The following is a 21,928-nucleotide window of genomic DNA, read 5'->3' on the forward strand; positions in this document are numbered from 1 at the left end:
ATAATAACACTAAATAGTGACTGAATACCGCCATACCATCACCACATAACAGCAAATAGTGACTGAATACCGCCATACCATCACCACATAACACCAGATAGTGACTGAATACCGCCATACCATCACCACATAATAACACCAAATAGTGACTGAATACCACCATACCATCACCACATAGTAACACCAAATAATGACTGTAATACCGCCATACCATCACCACATAAAAACAAAAAACAACCATAACATGACTATATATGGAGAAATCTCCAGGGAAGGTACTGAATAGATAGTAATTCTGTAATTGGTCCCGCACGTTTCTTTGCTGATTCTCAGCCCGACACATGTAACATACGGCTCCAACACAACTGTATATAGATTTATTCCAGCTAAACAGCAATAACTCTTCTTCTACTATTAACCACCTACTCAGTCTCCCGGGAGACTATCAAAAATTGCCATGCTGACTGTATTACGAGCCCTCATGGCGGGGTATTAGGAAAAGTTTTCAACTAGCAATAATCACACCTCGGATAAACCTCATGGGCTATGATACTGCCACTGCGCAAAGCTGGAGGCCATCTGTGAGGAGCTGCGGCCTCCGGATCTGGGGCTCTGTCTACACTGAGGAGAGACAAAGCCATTAGGGGGCTGTGGGAGCAAAGGATTCTGGGAGTGGATATGCTAATAACACCCCTCCCCTAAGTCTGTAATGGAAGAAAGAAAAGCCCCCCAGGCTGGGAGAGGGGAGAGGGTTCATCCTCCATCTGACCATAGTGTCACCACCTCCTAATATACAGACTGTCTGCTCCTGCGTCCTGGGGGAACCTTCACTTATGTGTTAGAGGATTGCATTACCAGGGACTTCCTGATGATGGCGCAAGAAGAGCAGCTGAGAGGCAATACTGTCATGCTGTGACCATATAATAACAAATAGTGATTAAATACCGCCATATATTAACCCTCCCTATCGATCCTACCTTCAAATTATCTGCTAACCTTAAAGGTTCACATACTTTTGTCACTCACAGACATGTGAGATTGGATTATTTTCTTTAAAAAAAAGTGTAAAAGTTTAATGTTTTGGACTCATTTGATTTGGTTCTTCATCCACTTGTGAAAAGCTGATGTCGTTTTAGGTCAAATTTATGCAGAAATTAGGAAAATTCTGATGTGGGGAAAAATACTAAGAGGGTCTCATAATGAACTGGGGGTGGGAGGGGACGCTATCAATGAAATAGGGGTGGAAGAGAACACTAAACAGGGACTTATGATGAATTGGGGGTCGGGGAGGCTGTTACCAGAAGCTTATAATGAAAAAAAACAAAAAAAATAGTGACTGTACCATAAACACCCAATAATACCAAATAGTGACTGAATAATACCACTATACTATGAACACACAAAAGCAAATAGTGACTGTAACACCGCCATAACATGACCATATAATAGCACCCCAAAACCATAACATGACTCTATTTGGAGTAATCTCCAGGGAAGCAGCTGGCTAGACATTAATTCTGTAATTGATTCTCCACATTTCTTTGCTTATTCTTTTGGCCTTAGGCACTGGCGTAACGCCAATGGCGGCAGGCCACACCACTGCTATGGGGCCCCTCACCGCAGCATGCCCTCCCCGCACTGAGCCCCGCCTCTGCCTGTTAGCACCAGCGCTGCCCAGCCGCCCACACAGAATGATGGGGGTGGAAGTGTCTACTGACGCTCCTTCCTCTATCTTCATTGCTCTCGCTGATGGCCGGAGGGGGGCCCAGTGTGAGAAATGATGATGGAGGAGGGAGCATCAGCATCATTCTTCCTCGGCGTCTGACGTGTCAGAGCAGCGGGCGCCCTGTAATGATGTCATCGCGCCCACTGCTTTGACACGTCAGACGAGGTGTCCAGCGCTTCACACCACACGCTGAGGAGACTGGAGCATTGGGCGCAAAAAGGACAGATGAGTACTGTATTTTTTTTTTAATCAGTGACTGGTGGCCATAATACAGTATGGGGGTGCATTATATTGTATGGAGGATCATGGAGGTGCATAATACTGTATGAAAGATCAAGGGGGTGCATTATATTGTATGGAAGACCATGGGGGCACATTAAACTGTATGGAGGATCATGAGGGTGTATACAACTGTATGGAGGATCATGGGGTTGCATTATATTGTATGGTGTACTATGGGGGTACATTATGCTGTATCGAGGACCATGGGGATACATTATGCTGTATGGAGGACCATGGGGGCGCATTATACTGTATGGAGGAACAGGGGGGTGCATACTACTGTATGGAGGACCATTAATGGTGCATACTACTGTATGGAAGATCATGGGGGTGAATTATATTGTATGGAGGTGCATACTACTGAAAGGAGGATCACGGAAGAGCATTATATTGTATGGAGGATTATGGGGGTGCATTATACTGTATGGAGGATCATGGGGGTGCATACTACTGTATGGAGGACCATGGTAATGCATACTACTGTATGGAGGACCATGGGGGTGCATTATACTGTATGGAGCACCATGTGGGGTGTATTATATTGTGGGAAGGACCATGCAGGTGCATTATACTGTCTGGAGGGTCATGGTGGGCGCATTATATTGTGTGGAGGACCATGGGGTGCATTATACTGTATGGAGGATCATGGGGGTGCATTATACTGTATGGAGGACCATGGGGTGCATTATTCTGTATGGAGGACCATGGGAGCACATTATTCTGTATGGAGGACCATGGGGGTTCATACTACTGTATGGAGTACCATAGGGGGTGCATTATATTGTATGGAGGACCATGGAGAGTGCATTATACTATATGGAGAGTTATGGGGGACGCATTATACTATATGGAAGGCTATGTGGGGCTATTATAATATGTGGGGGTCTATTATACTGTATGCAAGCAATTATACTGTTTGGAGGGCTAGTGCGGGCTATTATACTGTATGTAGGCCCATTATAGTGCATGGAGGGCTGTGTGGGGGTCACAGTTTGGGGGATCACCATACTTTGCCTGTGGAGTTGAAGTGGGGTACAGTAGGGTCATTATAATGTGTGTAGAGGAATTCATCATGGGGGTATCATACTGTGTTTGGGGGGCACATTTGTTTACATATTTTATGGGGGCAATGAAAGAGGAATCTATGACTTCAGCAGGAGGAAAATCGCTATGTAAAGGCTGGAAGGTTGTGAGATCAGCTCTTCTGTGATCTGACTATTATTATTTTTTTCTTGGGGGCCCCCATGATTTCTATGTACGCCCCTGGCCTGAGAGAAATTAAACTTTACATATAATTCTCAGCCCCACATATAACACAGAGCTCCAATACAACTGTATATAGAATTACTCTAGCTAAACAGGAATAACAGTTTTTCTACTATTAACCACCTACTGAGTCTCCTGGGAGACTGTCAAAAATTGCCAAGCTGACTGTATTACGAGCCCTCATGGCGGGGTATTGGGAAAAGTTTTCAACTAGCAATAATCACGCCTCAGATAAACCTCATGGGCTATGATACTGCCACTGCGCAAAGCTGGAGGCCATCTGTGAGGAGCTGCGGCCTCCGGATCTGGGGCTCTGTCTACACTGAGGAGAGACAAAGTCATTAGGGGGCTGTGGGAGCAAAGGATTCTGGGAGTGGATATGACGCGCCCCTGGGCCTACTTGGTGTAGCGTTGCGCACGCGGGGACTACCCGGAGTCGGGCCTGTTGGGGGTAGTAGTCTCGTGGCGGTGACCCGGTCCGTGCCCAGGGAGTCAAACTGTGTGGCTGAGTATTAGCAGTAGATGTTGGACGACTACGCCACCCGTTGAATGCAGCTATGGAGCTGCCGCTGCAGGGCAGACCGCTGAGGCCGGTGGTACGATTGTGCAGCGTAGATGGTATAACCCCCAACGGGAGGGGTATGGCCTCGGGGCAGCCGACGTGGATGATGGGGGTAGCAGGAACCACTCAGAGACGATGCGGTGTAGTTCAGGGTCTTTACTGGTGATAAAGATAGACCCTCCCGGAGTACTGGCTAGCGATCGGGGCCTGGTCAGTCTTTGAGCAGATGGGATTTCCCCTGGCCAGGCGGAGTTGTAGGCCTCCCCAACTAATTGTACTCTTCTGGCTACCTTGCTAGAGGCGGGTAAAAGTAGCCCACGTCCCTGAGTGTACCGTGTGGTGCTCACCCGTATGGCCGGTGACTCGGGGCCTTCTAGTGGCTTCCGCTCCACGACGGCGGTGCTGGTCCCACGCGTGTGACCGTGCCTTCGGGTTTCTTGGCCAGAGGACCTGAAATCCCCTGCCGGTCGGTTTCTGCTGCTGGGTAAGGATTAGTCCCCACAGCCTCGGACTCCGGGTCCGGTGGTAACTCTTCAATCAGGGCGAGCTCTACAGCTGCCAGCCCCTGATTCCTTTTAGCACGACTTCCCCAGAGCTCCTGATCTCTCTTTCCTATAGCTGCTTCTCCTCTTCTCTCTCTACTCTTTTTTCTCTCTAACCCTGCCTCAGCCCCAGTTTTATATAGGGGAAGTTCTTCCCCTCCCAGGACTGGGCAGGAGGTGTGGCATGCATAGGATTCCTGACCAAGAGACCTCCCACCTGCTCTCAGACATAATATTGCTATTACTGTGGAAACCAGACCCCTGGGGTGCCACATTCCCCCCTAGTGAAATTTAGTACTCCGGGACTAAACATACTTTTGTAAACATAACAAGGTATAAACAATAACGTTCTGGTAGAGACAACACATAAGGTGGTCACGGCGTGTCCGCAACCGGGTGTAACTTTTGAGGAAAACAAAGGTGTCCATTTCACCAAAACAGGAAGACGTAACCAGGTAGGGGTCTGTCCTGCCCCGAGTCCTTATAGGTCTTTTAGTCCATCCTGGGTTACGCTCCAACTATATGCACAAAGGATTCCCGGTAAATCCACCAAAGACTCCTACAAATAACTAGAAACACATAATTATACACAAGCAACAATAAACAGGTAAACATTAATAGAATAGCTTGAACATTTAGATCCTCCACCGTATGGGCAACTGGCCTCTAGTGACCCTAGTGGACCTACGGAGCTGGCTGACTGGTCCTGAGCTACAGGGTATAGGAGCTGTCAAGGGTAAACTGGGCAGCCGTCTACGGACTCTTTGGCTCACTAGGGGTATGGCAGGCTCACTATAAGCAGAGGGTTGATTCTCCTGGTCTGCTTGTGTGGGGTCTTCTGCCTCCTGGACCGGCTGTTCTTCCAGCTCTACCTGTGTCTCCGTAGGCACTTGGGATGCTGGTTGGAGGAACGTGAGGACGGGTACCAAAACAGCACCATTGACTTGAGTCCAAGACCGAGGGAAGTCTCCGAGCACAGTACTAACCATATCTTCCCTTTCCTCTACGGGTCGAGGGTCTTCTTGTTCCTCTTCAGGGTTCCGTAGCTGTTCAGGACACTTCTTCAGGTGATCCCGGGATACAATGGCTGTGGTTTCCCCTCCGTCTTTACTGATTGTACAGATCTTTGGGTTATCGTGGCTTGAGGGCAGTAGGGTGTACGGGTCCTTCTCCCACTGGTCGTCCAACTTGTGGAGCCGTCTTTTCCTCTTCAAGACCTGCTCTCCGGGCACCAGGGGAACAGCGGGAGCATACTGGTTGTAAGTTTTCTCTTGTCTTTCCCTAGCTTGACAGAGACTTCGCTCCACGCTCTCCTGTACTTTCCGGTACTGCTGCTGCCTCTCTGTGTCCCAGTCTGCTTCTGGTGAAGTGTCCTCGGGTGTCAGGACTCCCATCTCCAGATCAACAGGAAGCTTACCAGGTCTTGCCCTCATTAGGTAAGCCGGGGTACAGTTGGTGGAACCTACAGGGATGTGGTTGTATAGGTCCACCAGGTCGGGCAGCTTTTCAGGCCACAGACTACGTTCTTCCAGGGGCAATGTTTTCAGAAGATCTATCACCACCTGGTTCATTTTCTCACAAAGTCCATTAGTTTGCGGGTGATAGGGTGTTGTTCTTATCTTCCGGCAGCCATACAGGGTGCAGAACTCCTGGAAGACTTCCGCTTCAAAGGCAGGCCCCTGGTCCGTCAGCACCTGCTCCGGGTATCCGTGCGGACGGCAGAAGTGCTGCTGGAAGGCTCTAGCTGCTGTTTGAGCCGTTAAGTCCTTGACGGGGACGACAACCAAGAACCGGGAGTAGTGATCCACGATGGTTAACGCGTAGACGTAGCCACTTCTGCTTGGGGTCAGTTTTACATGATCCAAGGCTACCAGTTCCAACGGCTGTCTGGTGATGATGGACTGCAGGGGAGTCTTCTGGCTGGCACGGTCCCTCCTTCTTAGGTTGCATGGGCCACAGTCTCTGCACCACCTCTCGATGGTTCCTCTCATGCCTACCCAATGGAACCGCCCGCGCAGCAGGAACTCCAGCTTCTTCCATCCGAAGTGCCCAGCTCCGTCGTGGTATGCCTCCATCACCATAGCTGCGTCTCTTCTTGGCACCACTACTTGCCAGATTAGTTCATGCGTCCGGGAGTTAACCATTCTGCGGCACAACTTCCCCTTGTAAAGCAACAGTCGACTCTTCTCAGCCCACAGTTGCTTGGCTTCCTCCGGAGCGTCTGGGTCAAGGCGTGCATCTGGCCGAGTCAGCATCTCCTTTACCAGTCGGACGGCAGGGTCACTGTCTTGCGTCTCCGCCCAGTTGTAATGAGGTAATGGGTTGAACGTAGCGGATTGCTTACTCCTTACACGGTGGGAATACTGGATAGTCCCATGACGGTGGAACGCGGGGAGTTCAACTTCTTCCAGTTCCTCTGAATCTTCCCCTACGTCCGGTAGGTTCAGCATCCTGTACAGGGCGTCCGCGTTGGTATTGGAGCGTCCTGCCCGGTATTTGATTGTAAACTCATAGTTGGACAAGCGGGCCATCCATCTCTGCTCTAGGGCACCGAGTCTTGCAGTGTCCAGGTGTGTCAACGGGTTGTTATCCGTGTACACGGTGAACCGGGAAGCAGCGAGGTAGTGCTTAAAACGTTCGGTGACTGCCCACACCACTGCCAGGAACTCTAGCTTAAATGAGCTGTAATTCTCAGGGTTTCTTTCGGTGGGTCGCAGTTTTCGGCTGGCGTAAGCAATTACCCGTTCCTTCCCCTGCTGGATCTGGGACAGTACGGCTCCTAGCCTGATGTTACTGGCGTCGGTGTAGAGGATAAAGGGCTGGCTATAATCAGGGTACGTCAGGATTTCATCCCCCGTGAGGGCCATCTTCAGCTGGCGGAAGGACTCTTCTTCCAGCTTCTCCCATCTGAAGGGTGGCTTCTGGTTCTTGGCCTTCCTGGACTGGCCTATCAGGAGGTCCTGCATAGGAGCTGCCTTTTTGGTGAAACCGGGAATGAACCTTCGGTAGTAGCCTACCAACCCGAGGAACTGCCTCACTTCCTTTACGCTGGAGGGGCTCGGCCATTCCTTAATTGCGGTGATCTTATCAGGGTCGGGAGCCACTCCGTCAGCACTCACCACGTGTCCCAGGTACTGCACCTTTGGCTTCAGGAGGTGACACTTGGAGGGTTTCACCTTTAGGCCGTAACTTGCCAGAGCTTCGAACACTTCCGCCAGGTGTTTCAGGTGGTCCTCGTAGGTCTTGGAATAGACGATGACATCGTCCAGGTATAACAGGACCGTCTCAAAGTTTCGGTGTCCCAGACAGCATTCCATCAATCGCTGGAAGGTTCCTGGTGCGTTGCAGAGTCCGAACGGCATGCAGGTAAACTCGCTAAGTCCCATCGGGGTGGTGAATGCGGTCTTCTCCCGGTCCGCCTCTGCTACAGGAACCTGCCAGTACCCGCTAGTGAGATCCAAGGTGGAGAAGAAGTTAGCAGATTTTAAAGCAGCCAAAGACTCCTCTATTCTTGGTAAGGGGTACGCATCTTTGTGTGTGATACGGTTAATTTTCCGGTAATCTACACACATTCTCATGGTGTTGTATTTCTTTTTGACCAAGACTAGTGGAGCTGCCCAGGGGCTACAGCTATCCCTGATTACCCCAGCCTCCTTCATGTCTCTAAGCATCCCCTTGGCGTGTTGGTAGTGTGCAGGGGGTACGGGTCGATACCTCTCTTTTATGGGAGGATGGTCTCCCGTGGGGATGTGGTGTTCTACCCCCTTGACTCGCCCGAAGTCTAACGGGTGTTTACTAAACACTCTCTCGTACTCTCGAACCACCCGGTAGACTCCCTGTTTCTGGTGGGAGGGAGTGGAGTCAGTACCCAAATGTAGTTGCTGACACCAATCCTCCATTATTTTCGTAGAGCCGTTACCTTCCTCCGGGTGAGATGGAGGCAAGGGTTCCACAGACTGTATAGAATTTTGGTTGATAGTATATAATTTGGCTAGCGTAGCATACCGGGGCAGGTATACTTCCCTTTTCCCGATATTTATTATACGAACGGGCACCCTCCCATGGCGTACATCAACTACCCCCCGTGCTGTCAAAATGGTGGGCCTACTGTCTGAGTAGACTGGTTCTACCATGGCCTGGTAATCTCTACCTCTCAGACCAATAGCTGCCCGGCACCAAATCATCATTTCACTTTTCGGGGGCATGGCAATAGGGAAAGGGTCACACATTCTTACACTACCAATCTCACCACCGGAGAGTTCCACCTGTTGCCGTCGCATCAGTGCCCGGATCTCTTTCTGGAGCACTCGCTGCTGGCCGGAGCTGGCGTTCTTGGCAACCTGCTGTAAAATGAAAATCACCTCTGCAAGACAATTTTCAATCACATTAGTTCCTAGAGTTATCTTTGGGTGACTCTCGCGCTTGTCAATGTCTACAATGATCAGTCCCTGTGCTGCCAGTTCGACTCTACCGATTTTAATGGTCATTTCTTTAAATCCGATCTGTGGCACGGGCTGACCATTACTGGCGATGATACTCAAGTCGTCGTCTGGATAGCGGGTCATATCCGAGTCATTCCAGTACTGCTTGAAGAGCACGTACGGGATGGTGGTGACCTGTGACCCGGTGTCCAGTAGGGCACTCATAGGGATGCCATCCAGTACCACAGGCAAGACTGGACGTCCTCCCACATATTTGTCGCGCCAGTTCGATGGGCCTGGTGATCTTTTTCCTGGGGGTTGGCCCTCTACCCCAGGTTGTGCCAGTTTAAAGGACAGTACCTTGCCATATGTCCGGGTTGATTGCAGCGGCGGCAGATAGGTTGTCCGTCCTCGTTGTACCGGTCGCTGGGTCTTCCTCTGGCCGGTGGGGTCCTCCTTGGTCGACGCCACGGGATGTCCTCCGGTCCGGATGCCAGCTGGATCTTCCCTGGAGTGGAAACCTGTAAAGACTGCACAGTTCGGGTTAGCGCAGCAACGCTTTTAGCTAGCTCTTGGACCTGATGGTGCAGGTCCGGAGCCGGGTCATTGTTCAAAGCCTGCGCATCAGCCCCCACAGGCCCTGCCGACAAGGGCGCCGCCTCCTGGTGGTAAGTGATAGCTGGGCGCCTGTGGGTCACAACGCCACCCGGTGTCGGTTCTCGGAGCACCCGGATGGCTCTGTCCTTGAACTGTGCAAAGTTCAGATGAGGATCCTGTAAGGCTATGGCCCGCAACTGGGTTCGGTGGACATTGCAATATAGTCCCTCTATAAATTGCTCGGTCAACAGCCTGTCCTCGTTTCCCACGCTGTCAGGGTCGGTCTGCTTAATGGCTCTCAGGGCCTCTTGTAGGTTTAGTGCATACTCTCATGTGCTCGCTGCTTGCACCCATAGAATCTAAGCTTAATCTCGGCTGAGGTGCGGGTATCAAAGGTGTCCCTCAGCCGGGTTAGTATCCCTGCGACAGTCCTCCTCCCAGGTGGCCAGGACTTTACCTCCCTTTGGGCTGCCCCGGTTAGTTGGGCCACCAGGATGCTCACTTTTTGCTCTTCTGTGAGGAGGTACACCTGGAAGAGGCTATCCAGCTTTTCTTTAAAGTCATTCAGGGTATGTGACTCCCCTGAGTACTGGGGTAGCCAGGCTGCTCCCGGGATATAGGGCATGGTGAAAGGCATGACTGCAGCAGCGGTGGCGCTGGCGGGGGTTGAGGCAGTGAAGCTCTCCTCCGTATCCGACATCTTTCTCCCCCCCTAGTGGACCGTGGCCTACCTTGCGATGATCCTCTTCCGTAGGCCGCGGCTCCGCAGTGGATCGTCAGGGTTAAGGACCTTCCGTCGCGCTCCTGTGACGTCGGCGTCTGCTGGGCTCCTTCCAGGACCTTACGCAACGTCCTGACGTGAGGCGGGGCTTCAGTTCTCGCGCGCTTTCAGAGTCCACGCCCCTCTTCTTCCCGCGCGGCGTCTTCAAGATGGCGTCCAACGGCGGGAAAACTCCACGGATGGCGGGAAGAAGGCAGAAGATGGCGCCGGATGGCGGGAAAACTTCGCGGATGGCGGGAAGAAGGTAGAAGATGGCGCCGGATGGCGGGAATCTTCACCACTGGTAAGTTTGAACAGTCTTTTTCAGGCACGCAGTACCCGGTGGTTGCGGGCACGAAATCCTGCCGACTACGCCAAAAGATGACGCGCCCCTGGGCCTACTTGGTGTAGCGTTGCGCACGCGGGGACTACCCGGAGCCGGGCCTGTTGGGGGTAGTAGTCTCGTGGCGGTGACCCGGTCCGTGCCCAGGGAGTCAAACTGTGTGGCTGAGTATTAGCAGTAGATGTTGGACGACTACGCCACCCGTTGAATGCAGCTATGGAGCTGCCGCTGCAGGGCAGACCGCTGAGGCCGGTGGTACGATTGTGCAGCGTAGATGGTATAACCCCCAACGGGAGGGGTATGGCCTCGGGGCAGCCGACGTGGATGATGGGGGTAGCAGGAACCACTCAGAGACGATGCGGTGTAGTTCAGGGTCTTTACTGGTGATAAAGATAGACCCTCCCGGAGTACTGGCTAGCGATCGGGGCCTGGTCAGTCTTTGAGCAGATGGGATTTCCCCTGGCCAGGCGGAGTTATAGGCCTCCCCAACTAATTGTACTCTTCTGGCTACCTTGCTAGAGGCGGGTAAAAGTAGCCCACGTCCCTGAGTGTACCGTGTGGTGCTCACCCGTATGGCCGGTGACTCGGGGCCTTCTAGTGGCTTCCGCTCCACGACGGCGGTGCTGGTCCCACGCGTGTGACCGTGCCTTCGGGTTTCTTGGCCAGAGGACCTGAAATCCCCTGCCGGTCGGTTTCTGCTGCTGGGTAAGGATTAGTCCCCACAGCCTCGGACTCCGGGTCCGGTGGTAACTCTTCAATCAGGGCGAGCTGTACAGCTGCCAGCCCCTGATTCCTTTTAGCACGACTTCCCCAGAGCTCCTGATCTCTCTTTCCTATAGCTGCTTCTCCTCTTCTCTCTCTACTCTTTTTTCTCTCTAACCCTGCCTCAGCCCCAGTTTTATATAGGGGAAGTTCTTCCCCTCCCAGGACTGGGCAGGAGGTGTGGCATGCATAGGATTCCTGACCAAGAGACCTCCCACCTGCTCTCAGACATAATATTGCTATTACTGTGGAAACCAGACCCCTGGGGTGCCACAGATATGCTAATAATGCCCCTCCCCTAAATCTGTAATGGAAGAAACAAATGCCCCCCAGGCTGGGGGAGGGGAGAGGGTTCATCCTCCATCTGACCATAGTGTTACCACCTCCTGCTATACAGACTGTCTGCTCCTGCGTCCTGGGGGAACCTTCACTTATGTGTTAGAGGATTGCATTACCAGGGACTTCCTGATGATGGCGCAAGAAGAGCAGCTGAGAAGCAATACTGTCATGCTGTGACCATATAATAACAAATAGTGATTAAATACCGCCATATGTTAACCCTCCCTATCGATCCTACCTTCAAATTATCTGCTAACCTTAAAGGTTCACATACTTTTGTCACTCACAGACATGTGAGATTGGATTATTTTCTTTAAAAAAAGTGTAAAGTTTAATGTTTTGGACTCATTTGATTTGGTTCTTCATCCACTTGTGAAAAGCTGATGTCGTTTTAGGTCAAATTTATACAGAAATTAGGAAAATTCTGATGTGGGGAAAAATACTAAGAGGGTCTCATAATGAACTGGGGGTGGGAGAGGACGCTATCAATGACATGTTATGAAATAGGGGTGGAAGAGAACACTAAACAGGGACTTATGATGAATTGGGGGTCGGGGAGGCTGTTACCAGAAGCTTCTAATGAAAAAAAACTAAAAAAATAGTGACTGTACCATAAACACCCAATAATACCAAATAGTGACTGAATAATACCACTATACTATGAACACACAAAAGCAAATAGTGACTGTAACACCGCCATAACATGACCATATAATAGCACCCCAAAACCATAACATGACTCTATTTGGAGTAATCTCCAGAGAGCAGCTGACAAGATATTAATTCTGTAATTGATTCTCCACATTTCTTTGCTTATTCTTTTGGCCTTAGGCACTGGCGTAACGCTAATGGCGGCAGGCCACACCACTGCTATTGGGCCCCTCACCGCAGCAGGCACCGCACTGAGCCCCGCCTCTGCCTGTTAGCACCAGCGCTGCCCAGCCGCCCACACAGAATGATGGGGGTGGAAGTGTCTACTGACGCTCCTTCCTCTATCTTCATTGCTCTCGCTGATGGCCGGAGGGGGACCCAGTGTGAGCAATGATGATGTAGGAGGGAGCATCAGCATCATTCTTCCTCGGCGTCTGACGTGTCAGAGCAGCGGGCGCCCTGTAATGACGTCATCGCGCCCGCTGCTCTGACACATCAGACGAGGTGTCCAGCGCTTCACACCACACGCTGAGGAGACTGAAGCATTGGGCGCAAAAAGGACAGATGAGTACTGTATTTTTTTTTAATCAGTGACTGGTGGCCATAATACAGTATGGGGGTGCATTATATTGTATGGAGGATCATGGAGGTGCATAATACTGTATGAAGGATCAAGGGGGTGCATTATATTGTATGGAAGACCATGGGGGCACATTAAACTGTATGGAGGATCAAGAGGGTGTATACAACTGTATGGAGGATCATGGGGTTGCATTATATTGTATGGTGTACTATGGGGGTACATTATGCTGTATCGAGGACCATGGGGATACATTATGCTGTATGGAGGACCATGGGGGTGCATTATACTGTATGGAGGAACAGGGGGGTGCATACTACTGTATGGAGGACCATTAAGGGTGCATACTACTGTATGGAAGATCATGGGGGTGCATTATATTGTATGGAGGGTGATGGGGGTGCATACTACTGAAAGGAGGATCACGAAAGTGCATTATATTGTATGGAGGATTATGGGGGTGCATTATACTGTATGGAGGATCATGGGGGTGCATACTACTGTATGGAGGACCATGGTAATGCATACTACTGTATGGAGGACCATGGGGGTGCATTATACTGTATGGAGGACCATGTGGGGTGTATTATATTGTGGGAAGGACCATGCAGGTGCATTATACTGTCTGGAGGGTCATGGTGGGTGCATTATATTGTGTGGAGGACCATGGGGTGCATTATACTGTATGGAGGATCATGGGGGTGCATTATACTGTATGGAGGACCATGGGGTGCATTATTCTGTATGGAGGACCATGGGAGCACATTATTCTGTATGGAGGACCATGGGGGTTCATACTACTGTATGGAGTACCATAGGGGGTGCATTATATTGTATGGAGGACCATGGGGAGTGCACTATATTTTATGGAGGACCATGGAGAGTGCATTATACTATATGGATAGTTATGGGGGACACATTATACTATATGGAAGGCTATGTGGGGCCATTATAATATGTGGGGGTCTATTATACTGTATGCAAGCAATTATACTGTTTGGAGGGCTAGTGCGGGCTATTATACTGTATGTAGGCCCATTATAGTGCATGGAGGGCTGTGTGGGGGTCACAGTTTGGGGGATCACCATACTTTGCCTGTGGAGTTAAAGTGGGGTACAGTAGGGTCATTATAATGTGTGTAGAGGAATTCATCATGGGGGTATCATACTGTGTTTGGGGGGCACATTTGTTTAGATATTTTATGGGGCCAATGAAAGAGGAATCTATGACTTCAGCAGGAGGAAAATCGCTATGTAAAGGCTGGAAGGTTGTGAGATCTGCTCTTCTGTGATCTGACTATTATTATTTTTTTCTTGGGGGCCCCATGATTTCTATGTACGCCCCTGGCCTGAGGGAAATAAAACTTTACATATAATTCTCAGCCCCACATATAACACAGAGCTCCAATACAACTGTATATAGAATTACTCTAGCTAAACAGGAATAACAGTTTTTCTACTATTAACCACCTATTCAGTCTCCTGGGAGACTGTCAAAAATTGCCATGCTGACTATATTTCAAATCATCACGGCGAGGTATTGGGAAAAGTTTTCAACTAGCAATAATCACGCCTCGGATAAACCTCATGGGCTATGATACAAAGCTGGAGGCCATCTGTGAGGAGCTGCGGCCTCCGGATCTGGGGCTCTGTCTACACTGAGGAGAGACAAAGTCATTAGGGGGCTGTGGGAGCAAAGGATTCTGGGAGCAAAGGATTCTGGGAGCATAGGATTCTGGGAGCATAGGATTCTGGGAGCATACGATATGCTAATAAACCCCTCCCCTAAGTCTGTCATGGAAGAAACAAGAGACGTTTCAACATTTTTGATTAAAAGCTTCCGAACAGGGACTTGAACAGGGATTAAAAGTCTGATGCTACCGACTGAGCTATCTGGCCTCTGCACCACACAAGGGAGTGGTTAGATTTTAGTCTGAAATCAACCACTGTTCAACACCTTGTATTATATAAATACATTATTTCTTGCACCTGGGAAGTATGAAGGGATCTATACTGATACCATATATTACATGCACGCTCACTGAAGCCCACAGGATGAATGCCTCCTTGGACCTGCCAGGGTCAGTCACAGAGGTTATCTTCCCTCTGTAAGTGACCTAAGGCTGCACACCATAACTACTGATGTGCACAGCTCCCGCCTGCTTTGTGTGCCCCCTACGACTGACCCTGAACGGGGGGAAACATCCGATGTTCACAGGGTCACCTATGCAGTCACACCGTAATCCCGTCTGGAGCAACAAGGCCGAGCCCCATCTCTGCACAGTTCCCCGTCACTTCTGCTCGGACCATACACATAACATGAGAGCAACAAGAGCCTGTACTATGTGCAACAAGAGCCTGTATTATGTGCAAAAAGAGCCTGTACTATGTGCAAAAAGAGCCTGTACTATATGCAAAAAGAGCATGTACTATGTGCAAAAAGAGCCTGTACTATATGCAAAAAGGCCAACATAATGGAACGCCAAAACAGAAATAAACACTTGAAATAGATCACTCTGTGTGTAATGACTCTATATAATATAGGAGTTTCACTTTTTGTATTGAAGAACTGAAATAAATTAACTTTTTGATGATATTCTAATTTAGTGAGAAGCACTTGTATATTTTACATATATATATTGTATTTGATCTTTATACACACACACACATACACATATATTTATATATAGATAATATCTCCCCCTTTTCCAAAAACAGATAAAAAATTAACACATTTGGTATGAGAAGAAAGTGTAAATGGCAAATTTTCTGGGATTTTTTTGGTCACCTCCCAAAATACGATGGAATAATAAGAGATAAGAAAGTCATATAGACCCCAAAATAGTACTGATGAAAGCTAGACCTCGCCCCGAAAAAACAAGTCCTCGTACGTCTCCATCAACCGGAAAATGATAAGTTCTGGCTCAGAATACAGAAACAAGATTTTTTGTAACTAGTAAAAAATAAATCCCCGTATATAAATGTGATATCGCTATCACCGCACTGAGCAGAGGAACAAAGATATTAGGTTGTACTTACTGCAATCTAAATGCCGTGAAATTAAAACCCAAAGAACATCCTCAGTCTCCTGGGAGACTGTCAAAAATTGCCATGCTGACTGCATTACGAGCCCTCATGGCGGGGTATTGGGAAAAGTTTTCAACTAGCAATAATCACGCCTCGGCTAAACCTCATGGGCTATGATACTGCCACTGCGCAAAGCTGGAGGCCATCTGTGAGGAGCTGCGGCCTCCGGATCTGGGGCTCTGTCTACACTGAGGAGAGACAAAGTCATTAGGGGGCTGTGGGAGCAAAGGATTCTGGGAGTGGATATGCTAATAACGCCCCTCCCCTAAGTCTGTAATGGAAGAAAGAAAAGCCCCCCAGGCTGGGGGAGGGGAGAGGGTTTATCCTCCATCTGATCATAGTGTCACCACCTCCTGCTATACAGACTGTCTGCTCCTGCGTCCTGGGGGAACCTTCACTTATGTGTTACAGGATTGCATTACCAGGAACTTCCTGATGATGGCGCAAGAAGAGCAGCTGAGAAGCAATACTGTCATGCTGTGACCATATAATAACAAATAGTGATTAAATACCGCCATATATTAACCCTCCCTATCGATCCTACCTTCAAATTATCTGCTAACCTTAAAGGTTCACATACTTTTGTCACTCACAGACATGTGAGATTGGATTATTTTCTTTAAAAAAAAGTGTAAAAGTTTAATGTTTTGGACTCATTTGATTTGGTTCTTCATCCACTTGTGAAAAGCTGATGTCGTTTTAGGTCAAATTTATGCAGAAATTAGGAAAATTCTGATGTGGGGAAAGATACTAAGAGGGTCTCATAATGAACTGGGGGTGGGAGAGGACGCTATCAATGACATGTTATGAAATAGGGGTGGAAGAGAACACTAAACAGGGACTTTGATGAATTGGGGGTCGGGGAGGCTGTTACCAGAAGCTTATAATGAAAAAAACCTAAAAAATAGTGACTGTACCATAAACACCCAATAATACCAAATAGTGACTGAATAATACCACAATACTATGAACACACAAAAGCAAATAGTAACTGTAACACCGCCATAACATGACCATATAATAGCACCCCAAAACCATAACATGACTCTATTTGGAGTAATCTCCAGAGAACAGCTGACAAGATATTAATTCTGTTACTGATTCTCCATATTTCTTTGCTTAATCTTTTGGCCTTAGGCACTGGCGTACCGCCAATGGCGGCAGGCCACACCACTGCTATGGGGCCCCTTGAGCCGTGGGGCCGCAACGGCCCATCACTGCAGCAGGCCCTCACCGCACTGTGCCCCATCTCTGCCCGTTAGCACCAGTACTGCCCGCCCACACAAAATAATGGGGGTGGAAGCATCTACTGACTTGCTGATGGCCGGAGGAGGGACCTAGTGCGAGCAATGATGATGGTGGAGGGAGCGTCAGCAGACATTCCCACCCCTATCATTCTTGCTCGGTGTCTGACGTGTCAGAGCAGCGGGCGCGATGACGTCATGACAGGGTGCCCGCTGCTCCGAGATGTCCGGCGCTTCACACCGCACGCTGAGGAGACCAGAGAATCAGATGGAACCAGGAGAGGTGAGTACTGTATTTTTTTTTTAAATCAGTGACCGGTGGCCATAATACAGTATGAGGAGTGCATTATGCTGTATGTAGGACCATGGGGGTGCATTATACTGTATGGAGGATCATGGGGGTGCATAGTACCGTATGGAGTAACATGATGGCGCATACTACTGTATGTAGGATCATAGGGGTGCATTATATCATATGGCGTACCATGGGGGTACATTATGCTGTATGGAGGACCATGGGGGCACATTATACTGTATGGAGGATCATGGGGTTCATTCTACTGTATGGAGGACCATTGGGGTGCATACTGCTGTATGGAGGATAATGGGGGTGCATTATAATGTATGGAGGATCATGGCGGTGCATACTACTGTATGGAGAATCAATGGGGTACATACTACTGTATGGAGGATCATGAGGGTGCATTTTACTGTATGGAGGATCATGGTTGTGCATACTACTGTATGGAGGACCATGGGAGTGCATACTACTGTATGGAGAACCATGGGGGTGTATACTACTGTATGGAGGATCATGGGGGTGCATACTACTGTATGGAGGATCATGGGGGGTATATACTACTGTATGGAGGACCATGGGAGTGCATACTACTGTATGGAGTACCATTGGTGTGCATACTACTGTATGGAGGATCATGGGGGTGCATACTACTGTATGGAGAACCATGGGGGTGCATACTACTGCATGGAGGACCATGTGGGGCGCATTATATTGTGGGAAGGACCATGGGGGTGCATTATACTGTTTGGAGGATCACGGTGGGTGCATTATATTGTGTGGAGGACCATGGGGGTGCATTATACTGTATGGAGGACCATAGGGGTGCATCAGGCCTGGCGTCAGCACCTGGCGCACTCGGGCAAGTGCGGGGGCCACTCGCCATCAGGCACCCCGGCGCGCTATGAGGCCTGTGGGCGGGGGAGTCTGATGCCAGCGCTTGCGACTGCCCTCCCCCCACCCGCTTGCTCAGGACCCCGGCACAATACTTACCTCTCCCCATTCCTCCACAGATTCTGTATCTTCCGCTTCTCCTGACTGTGATGTCTCAGGTCAGATGGCGAGATGATGTCTTTCCAGGGCGCCCTCTCCTGAGCAGTCACAGCGCAGAGAGCGGGAAGAATGCAACGCTGAGGAGTCCGGAGTAGAGTAGCTGCAGCAGCAGCAGGAGAGATGAGGTGAGGTGAGTATTCTATTTTTTTCATTTAATAGGGGCATGGAGCATTGTAGGGGGGCCCAGCCTGCATGGAGCATTAGATGAGGCCCAGCCTGCATGGAGCATTATATGGGGACAATACAGCATGGAGCATTATATGGGGTCCATTCTGCATGGCACATTATATGGGGCCCAGTATTCTGCATGGAGCATCATATGGGGCCATTTTTCTGCAAGGAGCATTATATGGGGCTCATAATACTCTATGGAGGACTATATGGGGCTCATATACTGTATGGAGGACTATGTGGGGCCCATAATATTGTATGGAGGACTATATAGGGCTCATAATACTGTATGGAGGACTATACTGTCCGGTCTGCACTGTGCGCTGCAAGCATTCGCCGGTTTCTGAGATATTGTAGAATTTACAATAGATATCACTCATGTAATGTAAGAAGTGAGTGACATCTTTGCATTGTATTATATCTACATTCCTCTACCTCATCTGTGCATCATGAATCGTGGTATGTGTTAAAGGGGCCCACTGAGACGCTTTCGAGCAGGGCCCACGAAAACCTGGAGCCGGCCCTGGGGATCATTATACTGTATGGAGGACCATGGGGGTAAATTATTCTGTATGGCTGTATGGAGGACTATGGGGGTACATTAATTTGTATGTAGGACCATGGGGGTGCATTATATTGTATGGAGGACCATGGGAAGTGCACTATATTTTATGGAGGATCATGGGGAATGCATTATACTATATGGAAAGTTAGGGGGGACGCATTATACTATATGGAAGGCTATGTGGGGGTCCATTATACTGTATGCAAGCATTTATACAGTGTGAAGGTTTGTGTGGGGGCCATCTTACTGTTTGGAGGGCTAGTGCGGGCCATTATACAGTGGGGAGAGGTGTGGGGCCATTATACTGTATGTAGGGCTGTGTGGGGGTCACACTTGGGGGATCATACTGTGTTAGGGTCACCATATGTTGCCTTGGGAGTTGAAGTGGGGTACAGTAGGGTCATTTTACTGCGCATGTGGAGGCTAATGTGGAGGAATTCACCATGGGGGTATCATACTGTGTTTGGGGGGCACTTTTGTTGGCATCATACTTTATGGGGACAATGAAAGAGGAATCTGGGACTTCACCAGGAGGAAAATTACTAAGTAAAGGCTGGAAGGTTGTGAGATCTGCTCTTCTGCACCCCCGACAATTATTACTTTTTTTTTGGTGGTGGGGGTGGCAATTATAACTTCTTCTGTGGGGCCCCAAGATTTCTATGTACGCCCTTAGCCTTATGGAAGTACAACTTTATATATAATTCTCAGCCCGACAAATACAACAAACAGCTCCAATACAACTGTATATAGAATTACTCCAGTTAAACAGCAATAACTCTTTTTCTACTATTAACCACCTACTCAGTCCTCTGGGAGACTGTCAAAAATTGCCATGCTGACTGTATTACGAGCCCTCATGGCGGGTTATTGGGAAAAGTTTTCAACTAACAATAATCACGCCTCGGATAAACCTCATGGGCTATGATACTGCCACTGCGCAAAGCTGGAGGCCATCTGTGAGGAGCTGCGGCCTCCGGATCTGGGGCTCTGTCTACACTGAGGAGAGACAAAGTCATTAGGGGGCTGTGGGAGCAAAGGATTCTGGGAGTGGATATGCTAATAACGCCCCTCCCCTAAGTCTGTAATGGAAGAAAGAAAAGCCCCCCAGGCTGGGGGAGGGGAGAGGGCTCATCCTCCATCTGACCATAGTGTCACCACCTCCTGCTATACAGACTGTCTGCTCCTGCGTCCTGGGGGAACCTTCACTTATGTGTTACAGGATTGCATTACCAGGGACTTCCTGATGATGGCGCTAGAGCAGCTGAGAAGCAATACTGTCATGCCGTGACCATCTAATAACAAATTGTGATTAAATACCGCCATACCAGGAACACATAATAACACCAAATAGGGGCTGAATACCGCCACATAGTTCCTCTATACTGACTGTCCACAAGTTCCTACTACGTGGAATATGTAACGAGCCCTCACTTATGTTCTAGTACATTACATTATCAGTGATCGCCTGTTGTTGGCGCCAAGAGAGCAGCGAACGAGAACAAGGTCACCACCCAAAACTAACTGAAAACAAAAAACAGTAACCGTGATATTTTCCTGAACAGTCGCCATCATTTGTCCTTCCCTAGGTCTCTTATATCCTTTAGAAATAGCGTTTATTGGTTTCATCTTTATTAAAAGCTTCCGCCCGAACAGGGACTTGAACCCTGGACCCTCAGATTAAAAGTCTGATGCTCTACCGACTGAGCTATCCGGGCTTCTGTAAATGATCTCTGTAACAATGACTTTCTCCTGTATTATCGGCCGTCTGCTCCTCCTTTCTGGTTACAGACTATCACCACTCACCACTATACGTTCTGTCCATTGGTTTCTACGTCCTGGAAGGGAACCGTCTCTTCTGTATTCCAGACCTGTCCAGCAATGCAGAGATGATCCCATAAGAGGCAACGATTGAATTGGGGAGAGGACGCCATCAGGGACTTATAATGAACTGGGGGGTAGGGGAGGATGATATCAGGGACTTATTATGAATTGGGGGAAGACACTAACAGGAGGAGGACGCTATCAAGGACATATTATGAACTAGGGGTGGAAGAGAACACTATACAGGGACTTTTCAATGCATTGCGGTCGGGGAGTCTGTTATCAGGGACTTATGATGAATTGGAGGGGTTGGGTGGAGAATGCCATAAGGGACTTTCAATTAATTGGTGGTGGTGGGAGGATGTTATCAGGTTAGCAAAGCCCACTAGGGGTACAAGAATCCAATGAATTTAAGTAGGGGTAAGCCGGATCAGATTTGGTAAATAAAATCTCACTTTTAATATTCAAGATTAAAATATGGGTACCAATATCTCACAATGACATATACAGATATTAAAGTGACAAAGTGAACTTGTCCTCAATTATAAAATAGTTGGATCTTACCATTAGACGTTTTCAATCAGCAAAAACATCACACAGGAGGGAGAAAAGGGAAATAAAGTCAGACAGGTAAAGCTACGTTCCCTGTCGTGCCCAATGCAATATCTCCCCGTCCTGACAAGGACAGTGCCCGAGTGCGACCTATCCCTCTAATAATGTCCTTGTACAAACCCTCCATACGCATTTCATCAACCTGTAAAGGGAGACTCCTCAGGGGAGAAGAATGTATATAAAGGCAATAGATTATGTAACAGTATCACAGCCCCTTTATGTGGCAGAGTGCTGACAATAGTGCTGA

At 48.9% G+C, this 21,928-nt stretch overlaps 5 non-coding genes and 1 pseudogene across 5 annotated transcripts; all 6 read right to left on the reverse strand.

Annotated features, from left to right (window-relative positions):
• Positions 1 to 430: 430 nt before the first annotated feature.
• Positions 431 to 570, reverse strand: LOC141168232 (U4 spliceosomal RNA). The gene has a single exon (XR_012251976.1). It is a non-coding gene; the product is annotated as a U4 spliceosomal RNA (small nuclear RNA).
• Positions 571 to 3,405: 2,835 nt separating this feature from the next.
• On the reverse strand, positions 3,406 to 3,545 carry LOC141168246 (U4 spliceosomal RNA). The gene has a single exon (XR_012251990.1). It is a non-coding gene; the product is annotated as a U4 spliceosomal RNA (small nuclear RNA).
• Positions 3,546 to 14,308: 10,763 nt separating this feature from the next.
• Positions 14,309 to 14,437, reverse strand: LOC141167899 (U4 spliceosomal RNA; annotated as a pseudogene).
• A 1,477-nt stretch (positions 14,438 to 15,914) lies between these two features.
• Positions 15,915 to 16,054, reverse strand: LOC141167764 (U4 spliceosomal RNA). The gene has a single exon (XR_012251555.1). It is a non-coding gene; the product is annotated as a U4 spliceosomal RNA (small nuclear RNA).
• A 4,000-nt stretch (positions 16,055 to 20,054) lies between these two features.
• LOC141168485 (U4 spliceosomal RNA) lies at positions 20,055 to 20,193 on the reverse strand. Its single transcript, XR_012252221.1, has one exon. It is a non-coding gene; the product is annotated as a U4 spliceosomal RNA (small nuclear RNA).
• Positions 20,194 to 20,890: 697 nt separating this feature from the next.
• Positions 20,891 to 20,963, reverse strand: TRNAK-UUU (transfer RNA lysine (anticodon UUU)). The gene has a single exon. It is a non-coding gene; the product is annotated as a tRNA-Lys (tRNA).
• Between the last annotated feature and the right edge of the window lie 965 nt (positions 20,964 to 21,928).

Source organism: Phyllobates terribilis, unplaced genomic scaffold, assembly GCF_046119375.1.
Source record: "Phyllobates terribilis strain yellow unplaced genomic scaffold, ASM4611937v1 Scaffold_11__3_contigs__length_659146591, whole genome shotgun sequence".
Classification (NCBI taxonomy): Eukaryota; Metazoa; Chordata; class Amphibia; order Anura; family Dendrobatidae; genus Phyllobates; species Phyllobates terribilis.